Here is a 22126-nt window from a genome sequence, read left to right on the forward strand (position 1 = left end):
AATGTCTACAAATAATAAATGCTGGAGAGGGTCTGGAGAAAAGGCAACCTTCCTACACTGTTGGTGGGAATGTAAATTGTTGCAGCCACTATGGAAAACAGTATGCAGGTTTCATTAAAGACTAAAAATAGGGTTACCATATGATCCAGCAATCCCACCCCTGGGCATATATCTGGAAAAGACAAAAATTCCAATTCAAAATGTTACATGCACCCCAGTGTTCATAGCAGCACTATTTATAATAGTCAAGACGTGGAAGCAACCTAAATGTCCATTGACAGATGAGTGGAAAAAGAAGATGTGGTACATATATACAATAGAATATTACTCAGCCATAAAAAAATATGAAATAATGCCATTTGCAGCAATATGGATGGACCTAGAGGTTATCACACTAAGTGAAGTAAGTCAGATACAAAAAGACAAATATCATATATCACTTATATATGTAATCTAAAAAATGATACAAATGAACTTATTTACAAAATGGAAATAGACTCACAAACATAAAAAACAAACTTAAGGTTACCAAAGGGGAACTGCAAGGGAGGGTGGGGAGATGAGGGAGTTGGAAGAATAAATTAGGAGTTTGGAATTAGCAGATACAGACTGTTATATATAAAATAGATAAATAACAAGTTCCTACTGTATAGCACAAAGAACTATACTCAATATCTTATAATAAACTGTAATGGAAAACGATCAGAAAAGAATATATATATGTATATATATTATATACATATATATGTGTATATATATATATATGTATCTGAATAACTTTGCTCTATACTAGAAATTAGGACAACATTGTAAATCCACTATGCTTTAATAAAAATTGAATAATATTTGAATTTGCTGGACCTGGTAAAATCAATGTCCTCATCAGTGGATAGGCCTATATGTGGATTATACATATAAGTAATTCCTTTAAATCATACTTCAATTACAGCTTAATTAAAAATAGAAAGGTTTCAATCTAAGACAGTTGCTTGTTTTACTATTATTGTAAATTTATTACCAGTATTGAAGCATATAATATAGTTGGCTTTCAAATGACAGTGTGCCTTTGAAGCTCGAATTCTCACATCTGGATTTACATTTGCATGGCTTGAGATTCTGCCTTTGCAGAATCAGTTTTGGCTCAGATATTCCCATGAATAAGGCCTTTGGTGGAGTCTCCTGCCCCCAAAGAAACAGAGCTACATGGCTAATTTTCCGAGGAAGAATTTCTTGGCCAGCCATGCATCATTTCTGTGTGGACACTGTAGAATAGAATATCATCATGCTACAGCCTTCTTCACATTTTCCTGAATTTTTATGTTTTTTACAGAGTTATATGATCCTTATATGATTCATAAACCATGCAGAAATTCAGGCCCCTGAAGAAAAGCAGAGGATTTTACTCTTGTTTCTTGATTCCCCATCTTAGTGCCCTCAACCACAAACTTATCTCTTTCTACTTCGTGTGGAATTGTTCAGAGTTGTTAGAGTCCAGAACATTCATTGGACCACAGTTTTTAATAAGGAGTATTACTATGCCTTAACAGACATGTACAGAACAGAACTTCCTTTCTTATATATCTGATTTTATTTCGATGTGGTAAGTTTATCTAGGTAAGCTCTACCGTCTTGCGCAAACCCCAGTGTGTATTTTTGGTTGGTTTGTCAGTTTGGCACTTAGGGAAGTAGATGCCAAGACAGAATTATAATTGCAGGAGATTTATTGGGGTAACACCTTGCAAAAAGGGCAACCTGGAGTAGACAAAGAAAAGCTTCAGACAGTAAAGAGATCTGACACCTGTGAAGAGAAAAGGGAAAGGAAGGATATGTGGGTAGGAAAAGCCTCACACTGTGGCTCTAAGGACCCTCAGCACAATGGGATGCCAGCAAAAGGTCACCTGTGGAAGTGTTCTGATCTGGGCAGAAATGGTCAGGCTCGGCTACTCCACTGAGCACGGTTGTTGGCCAGGAACTCCCAAGGAGTGCCTGTCCTCAGCTCCAGTGCTGCTAATCTCAAAGGTCTGAGGCTAGAGGCTTGTTGGCTGCCTGACTCCTCATAGAAGATTCTCTATTAGAAGGTGAACTGAGTGGGGTGCCTCCATGACAGCCTCACTGAGGTTCAAATTGGGATTTGAGCACAAATGGTTTGTTTAGGAAGGGATACCAGGAAACACCAGTAGGGAAGTTGGAAGGTAAAATCAGGGAAGGGAGCAGATCAAGAGAGTGTGCCTTATTGTATTTTTTTTCTATTGCTGTCATAACAAATTACCACAAACTTCACATCTTACATCAGCATGAATTTAGTATCTCCCAGTTTTCATAGGTCAGAAGCCCCAGCACAGCAAGGCTGAGCTGGCTCTCTGCTGAGGATCTCCCAGGAACAACACCAAGATATTGGCAGGTCAGGGCTCTTATCTGGTTTCTCTGGGGGAAACTCTCTTTCCAGGCTCATTCAGGTTGCTGGCAGAATCCAGTTCCTTGTGGTTGTAAGTCCTTTTTCCTTGCTGGCTGTCAGTTGGGGGCTACTCTTGGTTCTTGAGGCCTCTCTCTGGTCCTTGAACATTGGTCCTTATATCTCAGAACTGGCAACAATGCATAAACTCCTTCTCATGCTAAATCTCTCCAACTTCTTCCCTAGTATGTCTTTTGCCTCCAACTGGAGAGAATTCTCTGCTTTGGGGGGCACATATGACTAGGTTGGGCCCACCTGGATAATCTAGAATGATCTCCCTATATTAAGGTCAGTAACCTTGGAGTCTGGGCAAGATGGCAGAAGAGTAAGATGCAGAGATCACCTTCCTTCCCACAGATACATTAGAAATACATCTACATGTGGCACTGCTCCTACAGAACACCCACTGAACACTGGCAGAAGACGTCAGACCTCCCAAAAGGCAAGAAACTCCCCACATACTTGGGTAGGCCAAAAGAAAAAAGAAATAACAGAGACAAAAGAATAGGGACGGGACCGGCACCAGTGGGAGGGAGCTGTGAAGGAGGAAAGGTTTCCACACACTAGGAAGCCCCTTCTCAGGCGGAGACCGCAGGGGGCAGAGGTGGGGAGCTTCGGAGCCAGCCACGGAGGAGAGCACAGCCACAGGGGTGCAGAGGGCAAAGCGGAGAGATTCCCGCACGGAGGATCAGTGCCGAGCAGCACTCATCAGCCCAAGAGGCTTTTCTGCTCACCCGCTGGGGCGGGCAGGGGTTGGGAGCTAAGGCTCGGGCTTCAGTCGGATCCCAGGGAAAGGACTGGGGTTGGCGGCATGAACACAGCCTGAAGGGGTTAGCGCACCACAGCTAGCTGGGAGGGAGTCCAGGAAAAAGTCTGCAGCTGCCGAAGAGGCAAGAGACATTTTCTTGCCTCTTTGTTTTGCGGCACGAAAGGAGAGGGGATTCAGAGCGCCGCCTAAACGAACTCCAGAGATGGGCGCGAGCCGCGGCTATCAGCGCAGACCCCAAAGACGGGCATGAGACACTAAGGCTGCTGCTGCTGCCATCAAGAAGCCTGTGTGCGAGCACAGGTCACTCTCCACACCGCCCCTCCCAGGAGCCTGTGCAGCCCGCCACGGCCAGGATCCAGTGATCCGAAGACAACTTCCCAAGGAGAACGCACAGCACGCCTCGGGCTGGTGCAACGTTATGCTGGCCTCTGCCGCCGCAGGCTCGCCCCGCACCCGTACCCTTCCCTTCCCCCTGCCTGAGTGAGCCAGAGCCCCCGAAGCAGCTGCTGTTTAACTCCGTTCTATCTGGGTGGGGAACAGACGCCTTCAGGCGACCTAAATGCAGAGGTGGGTCCAAATCCAAAGCTGACCCCCAGGAGCTGTATGAACAAAGAAGAGAAAGGGAAATCTCTCCCAGCAGCCTCAGAAGCAGAGATTAAAGCTCCACAAACAACTTGATGTACCTGCATCTGTTGAATACCTGAATAGACAAAGAATCATCCCAAATTCAAGAGGTGGACTTTGGGAGCAGGATATATTACTTTTTCCCCTTCTCCTTTTTTTTGTGAGTGTATATGTGAATGATTCTGGGTGAGATTTTGTCTGTATAGCTTTGCTTTCACCGTTTGTCTTAAGGTTTGACCGTCCGTTTTTTGTTTTTTTGTTTTTTACATAAATTTTTTTTTCTTAATAAATGTTTTCTTAATAATTTTTCCTTATTTTCTATTTCTAAAAATTAAAAAAAAAATTTCTTAATAAGTTTTATCATATTTTTTATTTTAAAAAAGTAAAAAACTTTTTTCTTAATAAATTTTTTTCTAAGTATTTTTTTCTTATTTTAAAAACTTAATAAATTTACTTTTAAAAAATAAAAAAAAATTGCTTAATATATTTTTTCTTAAAAATTTTTTTCTTATTTTTTATTGTAATAGCTTTATTTTATTTTATTTTATTTTATCCTCTTTCTTTCCTTATTTCTATTTTTTCTCCCTTTTATTTTGAGCCGTGTGGATGAAAGGCTCTTGGTGCTCCAACCAGGCATCAGGGCTGTGCCTCTGAGGCAGGAGAGCCAACTTCAGGACACTGGTCCACAAGAGGCCTCCCAGGTCCATGTAATACCAAATGGCGAAAATCTCTCAGAGATCTCCATCTCAACATCAAGACCCAGCTTCACTCAATGACCAGCAAGCTACAGTGCTGGACACCCTATGCCAAATGACTAGCAAGATAGGAATACATCCCCATCCATTAGCAGAGAGGCTGCCTAAAATCATAATAAGGCCACAGACACCCCAAAACACACCACCAGAAGTGGACCTGCCCAACAGAAAGACAAAATCCAGCCTCATCCACCAGGACACAGGCACTAGTCCCCTTCACCAGGAAGCCTACACAACTCACTGAACCAACCTTAGCCACTGGGGACAGATACCAAAAACAATGGGAACTACGAACCTGGAGCCTCTGAAAAGGAGACTCCAAACACAGTAAGATAAGCAAAATGAGAAGACAGAAAAACACACAGCAGATGAAGGAGCAGGGTCAAAACACACCAGACCTAACAAATGAAGAGGAAATAGACAGTCTACCTGAAAAAGAATTCAGAATAATGATAGTAAAGATGATCCAAAATCTTGGAAAGAGAATAGACAAAATGCAAGAAACATTTAACAAGGATGTAGAAGAACTAAAGAGGAACCAAGCAACGATGAAAAACACAATAAATGAAATTAAAAATACTCTAGACGGGATCAATAGCAGAATGACTGAGTCAGAAGAACGGATAAGTGATCTGGAAGATAAAATAGTGGAAATAACTACTGCAGAACAGAATAAAGAAAAAAGAATGAAAAGAACTGAGGATAGTCTCAGAGACCTCTGGGACAACATTAAACGCACCAACATTCGAATAATAGGGGTCCCAGAAGAAGAAGAGAAAAAGAAAAGGACTGAGAAAATATTTGAAGAGATTATAGTTGAAAACTTCCCTAATATGGGAAAGGAAATAGTTAATCAAGTCCTGGAAGCACACAGAGTCCCATACAGGATAAATCCAAGGAGAAACACGCCAAGACACATATTAATCAAACTATCAAAAATTAAGTATAAAGAAAACATATTAAAAGCAGCAAGGGAAAAACAACAAATAACACACAAGGGAATCCCCATAAGGTTAACAGCTGATCTTTCAGCAGAAACTCTGCAAGCCAGAAGGGAGTGGCAGGATATACTTAAAGTGATGAAGGAGAAAAACCTACAACCAAGATTACTCTACCCAGGAAGGATCTCATTCAGATTTGATGGAGAAATTAAAACCTTTACAGACAAGCAAAAGCTGAGAGAGTTCAGCACCACCAAACCAGCTGTACAACAAATGCTAAAGGAACTTCTCTAGGCAAGAAATACAAGAGAAGGAAAACACCTACAATAACAAACCCAAAATATTTAAGAAAATGGGAATAGGAACATACATATCAATAATTACCTTAAATGAAAATGGATTAAATGCTCCCACCAAAAGACACAGATTGGATGAATGGATACAAAAAAAAGACCCATATGTATGCTGTCTACAGGAGACTCACTTCAGACCTAGAGACACATACAGACTGAAAGTGAGGGGATGGAAAAAGATATTCCATGCAAATGGGAATCAAAAGAAAGCTGGAGTACCAATTCTCATATCAGACAAAATAGACTTTAAAATAAGGACTATTCCAAGAGACAAAGAAGGACACTATATAATGATCAAGGGATCGATCCAAGAGGAAGGTATAACAATTGTAAATATGTATGCACCCAACATAGGAGCACCTCAATACATAAGGCAAATATTAACAGCCATAAAAGGGGAAATCGACAGCTACACAATCATAGTAGGGGACTTTATCACCCCACTTTCACCAATGGACAGATCATCCAAAATGAAAATAAATAAGGAAACACAAGCTTTAAATGATACATTAAACAAGATGGACTTAATTGATATTTATAGGGCATTCCACCCAAAAACAACAGAATACACATTTTTCTCAAGTGCTCATGGAACATTCTCCAGGATAGATAATATCTTGGGTCACAAATCAAGCCTTGGTAAATTTAAGAAAATTGAAATCGTATCAAGTATCTTTTCTGACCACAACGCTATGAGACTAGATATCAATTACAGGAAAAAGATCTGTAAAAAATACAAACACATGGAGGCTACACCATACACTACTTAATAACGAAGTGATCACTGAAGAAATCAAAGGGGAAATCAAAAAATACCTAGAAATAAATGACACTGGAGACACGACTACCCAAAACCTATGGGATGCAGCAAAAACAATTCTAAGAGGGAAGTTTATAGCAATACAAGCCTACATCAAGAAACAGGAGACATCTCGAATAAACAACCTAACCTTGCACCTAAAGCAATTAGAGAAAGAAGAACGAAAAAACCCCAAAGCTAGCAGAAGGAAAGAAATCATAAAGATCAGATCAGAAATAAATGAAAAAGAAATGAAGGAGACAATAGCAAAGATCAATAAAACTAAAAGTTGGTTCTTTGAGAAGATAAACAAAATTGATAAACCATTAGCCAGACTCATCAAGAGAAAAAGGGAGAAGACTCAAATCAATAGAATTAGAAATGAAAAAGGAGAAGTAACCACTGACACTGCAGAAATACAAACGATCATACCAGGAAGAAATAGAAAATATAAACAGAACAATCACAAGCACTGAAATTGAAACTGTGATTAAAAATCTTCCAACAAACAAAAGCCCAGGACCAGATGGCTTCACAGGTGAATTCTATCAAACATTTAGAGAATAGCTAACACCTATCCTTCTCAAACTCTTCCAAAATATTACAGAGGGAGGAACAGTCCCCCAACTCATTCTACAAGGCCACCATCACCTTGATACCAAAACAAGACAAAGATGTCACAAAGAAACAAAACTACAGGCCAATATCACTGATGAACATAGATGCAAAATCCTCAACAAAATACTAGCAAACAGAATCCAACAGCATATGAAAAGGATCATACACCATGATCAAGTGGGGTTTATTCCAGGAATGCAAGGATTCTTCAATATACGCAAATCAATCAACGTGATACATCATATTAACAAATTGAAGGAGAAAAACCATATGATCATCTCAATAGAGGCAGAGAAAGCTTTTGACAAAATTCAACACCCATTTATGATAAAAGCCCTGCAGAATGTAGGCATAGAGGGAACTTTCCTCAACATAATAAAGGCCATATATGACAAACCCACAGCCAACATTGTCCTCAATGGTGAAAAACTGAAACCATGTCCACTAAGATCAGGAACAGGACAAGGTTGCCCACTCACACCACTATCATTCAACATAGTTTTGGAAGTGTTGGCCACAGCAATCAGAGAAGAAAAAGAAATAAAAAGAATCCAAATCAGAAAAGAAGTAAAGCTGTCACTATTTGCAGATGACATGATACTATACATAGAGAATCCTAAACATGCTACCAGTAAACTACTACAGCCAATCAATGAATTTGGTAAAGTAGCAGGTTACAAAATTAATGCACAGAAATCTCTTGCATTCCTATACACTAATGATGAAAAATCTGAAAGTGAAATTAAGAAAACACTCCCATTTACCATTGCAAAAAAAAAATTAAATATCTAGGAGTAAACCTACCTAAGGAGACAAAAGACCTGTATACAGAAAATTATAAGACACTGATGAAAGAAATTAAAGATGATACTAATAGATGGAAAGATATACCATGTCGTTGGATTGGAAGAATCAACATTGTGAAAATGACTCTACTACCCAAAGCAATCTACAGATTCAATTCAATCCCTATCCAACTACCAATGGCATTTTTCACAGAACTAGAACAAAAAATTTCACAATTCGTATGGAAACACAAAAGACCCTGAATAGCCAAAGCAATCTTGAGAACAAAAAAGGGAGCTGGAGGAATCAGGCTCCCTGACTTCAGACTATATTACAAAGCTACAGTAATCAAGACAGTTTGGTACTGGCACAAAAACAGAAATATAGATCAATGGAACAGGATAGAAAGCCCAGAGATAAACCCACAGAAATATGGTCATCTTATTTTTGATAAAGTAGGCAAGAATATACAATAGAAAAAAGAGAGCCTCTTCAATAAGTGGTGCTGGGAAAACTGGACAGCTACATGTAAAATAATGAAATTAGAACACTCCCTAACACCATACACAAAAATAAACTCAAAATAGATTAAAGACCTAAGTGTAAGGCCAGACACTATAAAACTCTTAGAGGAAAACATAGGCAGAACACTCTATGAAATTAATCACAGCAAGATCCTTTTTGACTCAGCTCCTAGAGAAATGGAAAGAAAAACAAAAATAAACAAATGGGACCTAATGAAACTTAAAAGCTTTTGCACAGCAAAGGAAACCATAAACAAGACCGAAAGACAAACCTCAGAATGGGAGAAAATATTTACAAATGAAGCAACCGACAAAGGATTAATCTCCAAGATTTACAAGCAGCTCATGCAGCTCAATAACAAAAAAAAAAAACTACCCAATCCAAAAATGGGCAGAAGACCTAAATAGACATTTCTCCAAAGAAGATATACAGATTGCCAATAGACACATGAAAGAGTGCTCTACATCATTAATCATATAGAGAAATGCAAATCAAAACTACAATGAGATATCATCTCACACCAGTCAGAATGGCCATCATCAAAAATCTAGAAACAATAAATGCTGAAGAGGGTGTGGAGAAAAGGGAACACTCTTGCACTGTTGGTGGGAATGTAAATTGATACAGCCACTATGGAGAACAGTATGGAGGTTCCTTAAAAAACTAAAAATAGAACTACCATATGACCCAGCAATCCCACTACTGGGCATATACCCTGAGAAAACCGTAATTCAAAAAGGGTCATGTATCAAAATGTTCATTGCAGCTCTATTTACAATAGCCAGGACATGGAAGCAACCTAAGTGTCCATCATTGGATGAATGGATAAAGAAGATGTGGCACATATATACAATGGAATATTACTCAGCCATAAAAAGAAATGAAATGGAGTTATTTGTAGTGAGGTGGATGGAGTTAGAGTTTGTCATACAGAGTGAAGTAAGTCAGAAAGAGAAAAACGAATACAGTATGCTAACACAGATATATGGAATCTAAGGGGAAAAAAAAAACGTCATGAAGAACCTAGTGGCAAGACGGGAATAAAGACACAGACCTACTAGAGAATGGACTTGAGGATATGGGGAGGGGGAGGGGTAAGATGTGACAGGGTGAGAGAGTGGCATGGACATATATATACACTACCAAATGTAAAATAGATAGCTAGTGGGAAGCAGCCGCATAGCACAGGGAGATCAGCTCGGTGCTTTGTGTCCACCTAGAGGGGTGGGATAGGGAGGGTGGGAGGGAGGGAGATGCAAGAGGGAAGAGATATGGGAACATATGTATATGTATAACTGATTCACTTTGTTATAAATCAGAAACTAACACACCATTGTAAAGCAATTATACTCCAATAAAGAGGTTTAAAAAAAATCAGTAACCTTATTACATCTCCAAAATTTCTCTTCCTATATAACATAATTTCATACGTACCAGAGGTTAAAGGCATGAACATCTTGGGGACCATCATTCTACCTACTACAATTATTAAGCAGGTTACCACTAGATGCCAGTGAGTCTCAACTCTGCTGGAGAACTCTAGCAGAAAGTGTAGAGTATGCTCCAGATTTGTTCCACCCAAACAGTGAAGAAGCTGGGGTATTTATCCTTCAACTCTCATCACCTGAGGGCTGTTCCAGGGCCATTAACTTCCTGCCTGCCCAGGCAAGAATACAACCTAAGATGATGAGTCCTAGGTACATTCTGTAGGATGCTTTCAGCAGAGGCTGAGACTGTGAGTGCTGAGAAGGTATGGGTGGGATAATGATGGCTCCTGTAAAAATGTTTTTGTGTAAGTGGACTTAAAGAGAACTCCAGCCATCTCTATTTTTTTTGCAAGTATACTTTGGCATATTGGTCTCAAACTTTCCATTTGGAGATGAGGGAAATAAATGATAAAGCCTTGCTTAAGCCTCAGTCCTAAGCCTCAGGCTCCAAATCAGTTCCTTGGCAGAGATCCAGCATAGATTACAAAGTTCATGTCCAACTGTTAGTAAAGTGGAACTTTGCTTCATTTATTATTTGATTCCTTATTCATAGGATTTCCACTGAAACCCCACAAACAGGGAGTGTGATTAACAAATAGGATCCAAGTATCATAATGTCATGAACACTCCACCTCTATTCCTTATAACCATCTGACAACTAAAAAGGAGGACATAACTTTGTGAAGAATAGAAAGAGCTGCCTCTGAAAGGCAGAAGTGCAAAGCAGTAGTGTTGAGGCAGAGGTTAAGTGGTGCCCACCCTCTCATCTACAAACACTAGATCAATAAACAGTCATGGGTATTCACATGTACACTCACTACTTAATACATTTTGGAATAGTTTGGTGAGTGAATTTCCCTACTTGTGACAAATTCACCACCATATTCTTCTGGCTGAACTTACAGCTTGTACAGTATTACAATGTCATTCTCAACAGATAGCCTAAGGCTGATTGTGGAGCTAAGATTACCCCTGTTTTTGAGTACATTCCAAAAATACCAGGCAAAACAGCATAAGACTGAAGAGAATAGGCTTGAAATCAGACAAACCTGGATTTGCCTGAGATACCCTACCACTTAATGTAGGACCTTGCTCACCTCATCTTACTAAATAAAAGAGGGTTGAAGGGACTAAATGAAATAATGCCTGTAAAGCTAATAGCCACAATACCCGACATGTAGTTAGAATTCAGTTAATGAGTCACATTTTTTTTCAAGTAATATTAGTGCAGGCACACCCTAATAACTAAAAAGTGCCTTTGTTTTGTTTATAATGTTCCCTGGAGTTGGAACTAATTCAAATGAGTGTTTGAATTGACTGACAGTTGGCCCTAATCTCTCATCACCCTAACTCTGTACCCTGCACCTGCTTGGGTGCTGGAAGCTACTCAGAGTCTGCATCCCCTGGTTTCATACTGAGTCAGAATGGTTGCTCCCCATCTTACAGGGAAAGAAATGTGCTCTGAGTCCTGTAGACAGAAGATTATTTACATACATAGTGGAGGTACTTATTTATCCAACAGAAATATTTTACTCTCAATTGTTAATACGGACCAATATCTCATCAAATTTAGGGAATGAATGCACAATTTAATACTAATTTACAACCTAATGGAGAAGGAAATGCTACTACAGTGCCAATATATTCATCAGTAAATAAGTTTGGGATCACATTTTGGATTTTCTGTGTCCCTCTAATTGCTTCATCTCATCTATAGGCTCTTCTAATTTCTCACATCCAGCTTCTGTAACAAATTTCCAGTAACGTAGGTTCTCAAAATGTGAATTAAAAAGCAATTTCCTGTGTAGCAAGATACCTTAGCTAAGTTTTGTGTCAGCTATTTTTGAGTGGTAAGTATTGGAGATAGCCCACTGCTGTACATTTTTGGAGAATTGAGAACTCTGGAAATTAATTATCCTCCAAGTCATGCTCTAATTTTGTTAAAAAACAAATTTAGTGACAATCTTGATAGCATACAGAAATATCTGAAACGCCAAAAGATCTGGTAGAGTAAGGAAGTACAATGTTGATGCCTAAATTAATATAACATTTAGTTAAAGAGTAAAGATATTTACTGAATATTCACTTACATGTTATTGTGTAAAATACTACAGATGATTTTTTATAATGTACAATAATAGAAATATAATCTAATAGAAAAAAATAAGATTATATTAAACCTACTGAACTTGGAAGAGTACATCATAGTATACAATTTAGTGCAGGTGGAACACCTGAAAGCATTCTTGATAAAATTAAAAGCAAGAACTTCAAAATTACAAATGAAAGGGACTATCTTTATGGGGACCTTATGTCTCCAACTTTACCTTCTCTTTGGGACTTATTGGAAAGGAGAGCAAGGCTCCGAGTAGGAGGCTTAAGTGATGTGTAACCCCAATAAAGATGAAGTTTAAATCAGGAAAATCCCAGCTTCCTTCGTGACTCATGACAAATCTGACATGAGGTAAAAAATTACCATAGGCTGAAAAAAGACTGGAGGAACAAAAAGAAAATGACCTGTAATTTAATAATCTGATATACCAGCCAAGCTTCATATATATCTTTAGATAGAGTCTCTACAGGGCAACCTCTCAGTGTAGATTCCTGTAGTGCTGACCAACCAACTTTCCCTTCCCACCTGAAAGCTCATGCAGAAACTTGTAAATCCAGATCCCCAAGAGAGGCAGGAGAGACTTTTCATGCCTAAGACTTAGGTCTCCTGAATTCTGGTTTCCTGTCTGAGGGTCTTGCCTCAGACCCTCAAGTGATTGCCCAAGTGATTGACATAATGTTCACCTCATTGAGGATGGATCCTACTATCATTCCTATGTCACTACTATTACTATTACCTGTAGTGTTATTGCTATTGCTAGTAACGATAATAGCTACCATCATTTATAAACCACTGATATTAGGCACTGTGGTAAGCCCTTTTTTATAAATTATTTTATTTTATTCTCACTAATAACTAACTCTTACTCGATCCCTAACTCTATAGGGATACTTTTGTTTAAAGAGGTTAGGTAACTAGCTTAAGGCCAGAAGTATGAGATCAGACCTAGTTCTGTCTGATTCCTTATCTAATGCTCCTGTTACTATACACAATGCTATCCCCTTAAGGCCCATCCTATAACTTGAAGACAATTATTTCAAATGCTTTTCATTCACAGGACATAGACATACATAAGTTGGCTTCGGTTGGGATCTGACTTATTACAGAGAAAAATAAGGTGATAATTATGCTGTGTAGATAGTAATTGCTACCTAAATAACATGTTTTACTTTATCCCAATGATAGGATGATGGAGTGTCACCACCGATTAAGGTAACTAATGGTCTGTTAAGGGACCCAGATATTTTCAAATAAATATACCTGAGCCAGGTGGCATTCAGATATTGGGAAATACAAGTCCTTGTCAACCCCTTACTGTTCTTGATTTTCGTGTAAGGAGGTACAATTATTCTGAAGCTGAGCTTCTGACACCAAACTGGTTTTCAACGACTCTCATCACATTCCTCTGATTACAGGTTTGTTACCCTGTCTCAGTCCTCTCAACTGTGCTTGGCTTGCTGCCACATAATCTGCCATTATCACCACCAGGATTTAAACAGTACCTCTTTTGGCACACAGAACAATGAGAAACTCTATTTGTAAACAAAAAAGTAATTGGTTTTCACAATGACAGCCAGGTTTGTATTCTTTTCACAATACAGAGATTGACCCACCAAACTATCCAACTAATGTGTTGAATATTTTGACCCAGTTCAACAAGTATTGACAACTATGGGGATACTATCCTAGGTGCTGGAGATAGAAAAATAAGTAACCTTTATGCCTAGGAATTTTCTAACTAGTGATAGAGATCATTACACATCACTTAGTGTCAACTGAACAGCCTCCATGATAATATAGAGGGTCAGGGGTTCTCTGCCAGCACAAAGAAGTTACATTTACAGCAACTTGTGGGTTCAGGGAATCTTGCTTCATACAATAGTGGAGATCTGCAGCACACAGTTAAAATAGCAGCCACACTTTGGCCCAGAACACCGTATTCACCAACAGCTGGAAAGATGACACCTATAATTGTAAATAGCCTTGAAATGAAATCTTCACATATGTTATAATTTTGTGTTCCACACATAGACAGTTACAGGATTATCATTCTCTCTATCAGTTTCATGGCTGTCCCTATACAGGCTAAGAGTATATTTTAGCAGAATGGAAGACTCTCCAAGAATAAATTCAGAAGTCCCTTATTTCCACCAACCCTCTCCAGTCTGCTTTCACAACATGAAACTTGTTTACAATGTCTTACAGTACACAATTAGACAAAAGTTAAATGTAACCCTCCTGAGAATACAAATTTAAAAATGTATAAAACAAGAGCCTAATCCATGGCAGGCACTACGCTAAACATTTTTATGTAATCATTCACTTAATCTCCACAGTAGTATGAGATAGACGCTAGCATTCTTTCCCTTGACAACTGAGGAAACAAAGCAGAGGCTCAGAGAAGTGTAGGAACTTCATCAAGTCTCATGGCCTGAGTCAGGATGCACATCTAAGACTATACAACTTCACAGTAACCAGGTCCAGCTGACATGAGTAAAGATTAGGTGTAAATGACTGATATCAGAAAATTTCCTAAGGGAAAAGAAGAAGTAAATCAAAAAGGGAACACTGAAGAAAAGAGTGCAGGAAAATAAGAGGAAGAGGAGCTTAATAATATTATATGTTTGGGGGGTCTTTTGGTGAGACAATCTTACCCACATCCTATTATAGCCTTCCTGATACTTCCCTCAACCCCAAAACACACACACACACACACACACACACACCCTTGCACAAACCTTGAAGAAGTTCAAACTTCAACTGAATTTTCTACCTGAGAAATTCCATGACTTGTGCACATTAGACTTACTTATACTAGGCAAAGACCCAATTCTCCTTCCTCATAGCAAGTACATTTGGGGCACTAAATTGCAGGAAGTGATTATCTTTATCATTTCCATCAAAAGAATTATTTTTAAAAGCTAGTTCTTATTGGGAACAATTACTGAAGTAGCTGCCAAGCATGGACCTTCTGCCAAGTACTTGCCCACATAGCAGGTTTCTATGATGTGAGACAATGGTCCCAGAACCTATGGTAATCATTCTATAGCCATATTTCTATAACCAAACCCCCATCACCCTGTCCAGGAATTAACAGGCTTTTCATGCAAAGCAAAAGCTTGCATATACTCTAGAAACTGAATCAGACAACCTACATTCTAGTCTGTACTCTTCAAAACTAATTAGCATGTGACCTTTAGAAATTCATTCTTCCAAAAATTCCATTGTCTATGTGAGGGGAGCAGAATTACGTGATCGCCCAAGTTTTTCCTTATGATTCTCATAAGATGTCACCTTAAATAACATATAGGCATAAATTCACACAGAGTACAAGGAACTCTGTGAGATGAGGTATACAAAAACAGATGAATTATGCCCCATGTCCCCCCAAAAGTTACTTTATCTTAAGAACTGTTAGGAATACTAAAGTTAAAAATTATTAGTGATTTTAACATTTCAACCATTATCCTTTATATCATCATAATCTTAATAAACATAATCTTAAGCAACATTATGGTTGTCAGGATTAAACCAATAAATATATGAAAAGTGCCTAGAATATAGTAAACAATAACCACCACATATTAAGGATTTTCTATGTGCCAGGTATTTTCAGTACATATCTTTTGTAAGTTACCTATGTTCATGACAGTCCTTGGATATATCTATTCTTCTAACCCCAAACTCATATATTTGACCAGCTTATTATTTTTCCTCTTTGATCACACTTTGTCCATTTAGCTGGCTATGTTCTGCACATCTAATACCACGGTATTGGCTTTTATTTTATGCCACACCCCTCAGGTTGCAGGATTTAATTCCTCGACCAGGGATTGAACCTGGGCCAATGCAGTGAAAGCGCCAAGTCATAACCATTAGACTTCCAGAGAACTCCCCTGCTTTTAAATTCAGTTGTATATCAGAATTTCTATCTATACATATCTAGTAACCAGTTTTTGTAATGATAGACTCTCTAAACTTTACATCTTTCTTATATCCTTTTTAAAATACACTTAACATCGCTTGATCCATTCTGTGTACCATCTCACTTTTTCTTACCTTATTAGGGAAAATAATAGTTAAAGTTTGCTTAGAATGCTCAAAAGTCATAAGAGAGGTCAGCAGAGGTGTTCATGACCATGGGCAAGTCTCCATCTTTACAATCACTTTAATACTGCTCACTTACTGGGTTGTGATACCTGTTAGGAAGCCCTCCCTTTTTGGACTGTAACTCTATCACCAATTCATATACTTTTCCCTCATTTCTGAATCTGTCATTACTTTTGAAAGAGTTCTTTAAACACTTCCACTCATCATCATTAACAACTGGTTAAAGAGCGGTTGTCTCTCTATGACCAGTAGTACATATTGCTTATATGTTTATACAATATTTTGCAAAATACCTCTCCTACAATAGTATATTATCAGTGCTAATCACCTCCCCACATGCATTTAAAATTTATTTTCATGTCCCATGTCCACTACCACCCACTTTTATCTTTGCTTGTCCTTAGCTAAGCAAGGCTTTCCTCCTCCTGGTTGTCCCTCTTGACTTGTTTTTTATTTCTTGCTGTTCTATTAGGATTCTGTCACAGTCACTCTCCTTTATTGCCACACCAAACTAGTGCTAAAAGGTTTATTCCAGGCTTTACTACTTCAGAGTTAGAAGAGTGACATCTTTTACTTTCCCTGTGTCAACGTCAATTCTGTCTTTCACATAGATTCTCAACACTACCTGCCCATGCCCCTGGCTGTAAATAAATTCTAGCCTGTTGACATGCTTATCAGGGAATTTAAAACTAAGACTTATGAGTTTCAAGGGCTCTAGAAACACCTTGAGCCTGGAAAATGATATGTATATGTAGATATTTTCACTTTTTTAATGAGAGCATTTATGGTTTTCATGAGAGCACAGAGGAATTTTTAAACAAAAAAATCTCAGATCTTAGATATAGATGAACCAGATGTATATAGAACCAGAGAATGTTGAACCTGAGAGAGGTTTTAAAGAGTATCTATTTTGGTGCTCCATTAATGAGTCCACAGACACTTGGAACTTTGTGGTGATAGCAATGTGAGTACTTAAATATTTCTAGTATTTCAAGTATAATGGGAGTTATATCTTTACAATAAAGCTGTATAATATAATGAACATTTCTAGTTGTTTTGTGCTGAGCACTTTCCATCTTTATTACATTTAATCTTTGAATAATACATATATTACACTTGTTTTGTGGATGATAAAACTGTGGCTTTAAAGAATCACTATCTTTGCCCATGGTCAAATATTTAGAGATCCAGGATTTGAACCCAGATGTTCTGACTCTAAAGTGTGTGTAAATAATGGCTGTGGAGTGAGGGAGGCCTTGTTTTTTCATGCTCTGGTTATCAGTTACATATATCTGTATTAATAAAAATAGGAAATATGTTATTACTTAATAGATGTTCCTTGATTGGATTTTGTTTTCCCTTGAACCAGTGATTCTCAACCAGGGATGATTTTGCCTCCTAGGAGACTTTTGACAGTATCTGGAGACATTTTTTCGTTATTACAACTAGGGATGCTATTAACCTCAAGCGGGTAGAGGTCAACCATGCTACCAAACATCCTACAATGGATAGGAAGGCCTCCCACAACAAAGAATTATCGGGGCCAAAACCTCAGTAGTGCCACTGTTGAGAAATCCTACTCTGACATGGTTTATAGGTTAATAAGAATACCAAAATAGATTCTTTGTGATGAAAATATTTAGAGCCATCAATCTAATTCAACCATTAGCACTCTAATTTTTTGTTGAATATGTGAACACCTATATTTAAGAAAGAAAACTATTTTCTTACCTCTTGGCTTTATTTTATCTATTCTGATATTATCTCATGTGTCCTCTAACCTAGTGCTTCTCAAACTTCAATGTGCAATAGAATCACCTAGAGGGCTTTAAAAAAACATTCCTAGACACCAGTCCCAGAATTTCTGTGTGTGTGTGTGTGTGCATGTGTGTGTGTGTGTGTTTGTGTATGTGTGAGTTAATTTGCTTTATTGACAGTGATGAATTTGGTATAATATTCCTTACATATGGAATCTAAGAAATAAAACAAATGTGTATAGCAAAACAGAAACAGAGTCACAGACATAGAGAACAGAGTTTCGGATTCTTTAGCCCTAAGGTGGGCACTGAGATTCCACTATTGTAACAAACTCCCAGGAGATGCTGGTGATGCTGGTCCATGGACTACACATGAGTAACAAAGCGGTTCAACCTGCCATTCTGGAAGCTTCCCCCATCTCCTTCAAGACAATACTCTATTTCTGTATCAGGCCACACCACATTGACCCTGCTGCTTCTCATAACCTGGTTTACACTCTGCTTGTTTGAAAGAGGAAGTGGTCATAGATTCTTTCTTTATCCATCCAGCACATTCACAAGACTGGCAACCACTTTTTGATAACTGTTAATACATTGCGGGGAAGTTGAAATCTAAAATCACACTTCTTGGAGGAGTCAAGATGGCAGAGGAGTAAGAGGACATGGAGCTCATCTCTCCCCACAAACTCATCAAGAATACATCATCCACAAATGGAACAGTTCTCACAGAGCACCAGATGAACACTAGCAGAGGACATCAGACACCTAAAAGGACAAGAAAGATCCCTATGTAACTGGGTAGGATAAAAGAAAGAAGAAGGGAAAAGGAAGAGGAAAGGAAGTGAGAGGGGACATGTGCCCCTGGGGATGGGGAGAACTGGAGGAGAGGAGAGGTTCCTGCATCTGGGGAAGCCCCCTCACTGGCAGGGAGATCAGTCAGGACAGAAGGGGAGCTTTGGGGGCTATCAGAGGAGAGTGCAGCAACTGGTCTGTGGCAAACAGGACAGAGTGAGACCTACACAGATGGTTTCTTACACACTCTTGCCTGCCCCAGCCTAAGACATGTGTCTGCTGGTGCAGATAGGAGCTGGGGGCTGGAACTTGGGGTCTGGAGAACAAACCCAGGGAGAAGACAACTGTTGGCTGTGAGGAGACAGCCTGAGGGGATGGAGTGAGGAAATCTGCAACTGGGAATGCTTGTGGAGGAAGTCAAGACAGCCATAGAAATGAAAGGCCATTTTTGAGTGATGTGCAAGTGTCGGGTGGCCACTGCAGCCTCTCTCCATACTCACTGGCCCCTGCCTCCCTGGGCACTAGTAAAGACTCCTATCAGGGCTGGCCCTCTCATGCCCATGGCCACCGGCTCTTCTGCATGACCTGTCCCCACTGTGGTAGGTGCTATCTTGACCCCAGCCGTCACTGCCTCCGCACCCCCTCCTCACTGGGCAGACTTGTGTGCTACAGGTTAACCTAGGGAGCACACCCCTGTGGGTGACCCACACACAGAGGTGGGGTTGAAACCACAGCTGAGCCCCAGGGGCTGTTCAACTAAGGAAGAAAAGATGAAATTTCTCCTCGCAGCTGTGCAAACCACTAATTGACACCCCCCATGACCATCTTGGTAAACTCAGCACCTACAGAACATCTGAACACAAAACGAGTGCTCCTGCAGCCAAGACAGGTCTAGCTTTAGCAGCTGTAAACTTTGTGGGCACACACACATGGGGGTTGGGCCAGGCCAGAGTCTGAACTGCCCCCATAGCACACAGAGCAGGTCCAGATCTATGATTACTGCAATCCTGGGACCTGACTTCAGTGGATCTACATTTGTGGCCTGGTGAAACATCTGAGAGACACCAGGGCCAATTGCCGGCATACCTAGTTAAGGTGAAGCCAAGAGCAGTGCCAACAAGAGTGTAATCTGAGAGCTCTCACAACAGGTGAAAGGTGACACAACAGAGCACACCAAAAGGTGAACAGCTCCAGAGAAGGAATATTCAATGGCTTCCCTCTTAGTGGGAGTGCACAAATCCTGCTACTTCGCACTGCAAATCAGAAACTTAGCTAAGAAACAGACCTGGGGGACCTCTATTCCAACAACTAGGGAGCAGATTCCCACTCTGACAGAGCAGTGACAATCACAGAGCAAAGGGAAGACTCTGTTCAATATCCATTGCAGGCTCTGGTCACCACAACATCAGTCACACCTCCTATCAAGGGGATAATGACCAGCATACAGTGAGGAAAGAGGTGGCAGACATCTGTACTAAAAACAGCCCTCACACCAAAACATATTAAACCCATGCAGGCTACACAAGGATGTTCCCACATAAAAAATAGCCCTTCAAGGCAATCTGAGGGTTTGGCATCAGAAGGAAGAACCGCCAGAGCATTTAGTCTTGGAAACCAATGGAGTTTGAGAGCAGGAGCTCCACAGGGCTGGGGGAAACAGAGACTCCCCTCTTGGAGGGTACACACAAGGTCTTATATGTACTGGGACCCAGCACAAAGCAGTACCTCTGTAAGAATCTGGGCTAAACCTACCAAAGTGTTGTGGAGGGGCACATGGGGAGGCTAAGGTTGACTATAGCTCACCGTGGGGGCAAGGACACTGGTAGCAGAAACCCCAGGGAGTGTTGATTGGAGTGAGCTCTAATAGAGGTCTATATTTTGGCACCAAGATGAAGCCCCACCCAACAACCTGCAGGCTCCAGTGCTAGAAAGCCTCAGGCCAAACAACCACCAAGATAGGAACACAGCCCTGCCCATCAGAAACAGACTGTCTAAAGTCATACTGAGCTCACAACCACCTCAAAACACACCGCTTGAAATGGCCCTGCCCATCAGAAGGACAAGACCCAACTTCACCCATGAGAACACAAGCACCAGTCCCTCCCATCAGGAAACCTGCACAAGCCCCTGGATCAACCTCATCCATGAGGGGGAGATACCAAAAGCAAGAGGAACTATAATCCTGCAGCTTCTGGAAAGGAGACCACAAGCACAAAAAGTTAGACAAAATGAAATGACAGAAAATATGTTGCAAACAAAGGAACAAGATAAAAACCCACAAGGACAACTAAAAGAAGAGGAGATAGGCAATCTACCTGAAAAAGAATTCAGAGTAATGATAGTAAAGATGATCCAAAATCTCAGAAAAAGAATGGAGGCATAGATCGAGAAGATACAAGAAATATTCAACAAGAAGATAGAAGATTTAAAGAACAAACAGAGATGAACAACACAATAACTGAAATGAAAAATATACTAGAAGGAATAAATACCAGAAAAATGAGGCAGAAGAACAAATAAGTAAGCTGGAAGACAGAGTGGTAGAAATCACTGCCACAGAACAGAATAAAGAAAAAAGAATGAAGAGAAATGAGGATGCTATCAGAGACATCTGGGACAACATTAAATGCACCAACATTTGCATTATAGGGGTCCCAGAAGGAAAAGAGAAAGAGAAAGGCCTGAGAAAATATTTGACGATATTATAGCCAAAAACTTTCCTAACATAAGAAAGGAAACACTCACTCAAGTCCAGGAAGCTCAGAGAGTCCCATACAGGATGAACCCAGGGAAGAACACACTAAGACAGATGTTAATTAAGTGGACAAAAATTAAAGACAAAGAAAAAATATTAAAAGCAACAAGGGAAAAGCAACAAATACCATACAATGGAATCCCCATGAGGTTATCAGCTGATTTTTAGCAGAAACTCTCAAGCCAGAAGGGAGTGGCATGACATATTTCAGGTGATAAAAGGGAAAAAAACTACAACCAAGAATATTCTACCCAGCAACGGTCTCATTCAGATTTGATAGAGAAATCAAAAACTTACAGATAAGCAAAAGCTAAGAGAGTTCAGTACTACCAAATCAGCCTTACAACAAATGCTAAAAGAACGTCTCTAGGTGTGAAAGAGACCAGCAAATTAAAACAATCTTGTACATATATAGACTGCTATATCAAAACTTCATGGGAACAGCAAACCCAAAAACTACAATAGGTACACACAGAAAAGAAAAAGCAAC

This window comes from Balaenoptera acutorostrata, chromosome 17 (genome assembly GCF_949987535.1).
Source record: "Balaenoptera acutorostrata chromosome 17, mBalAcu1.1, whole genome shotgun sequence".
NCBI lineage: Eukaryota > Metazoa > Chordata > Mammalia > Artiodactyla > Balaenopteridae > Balaenoptera > Balaenoptera acutorostrata.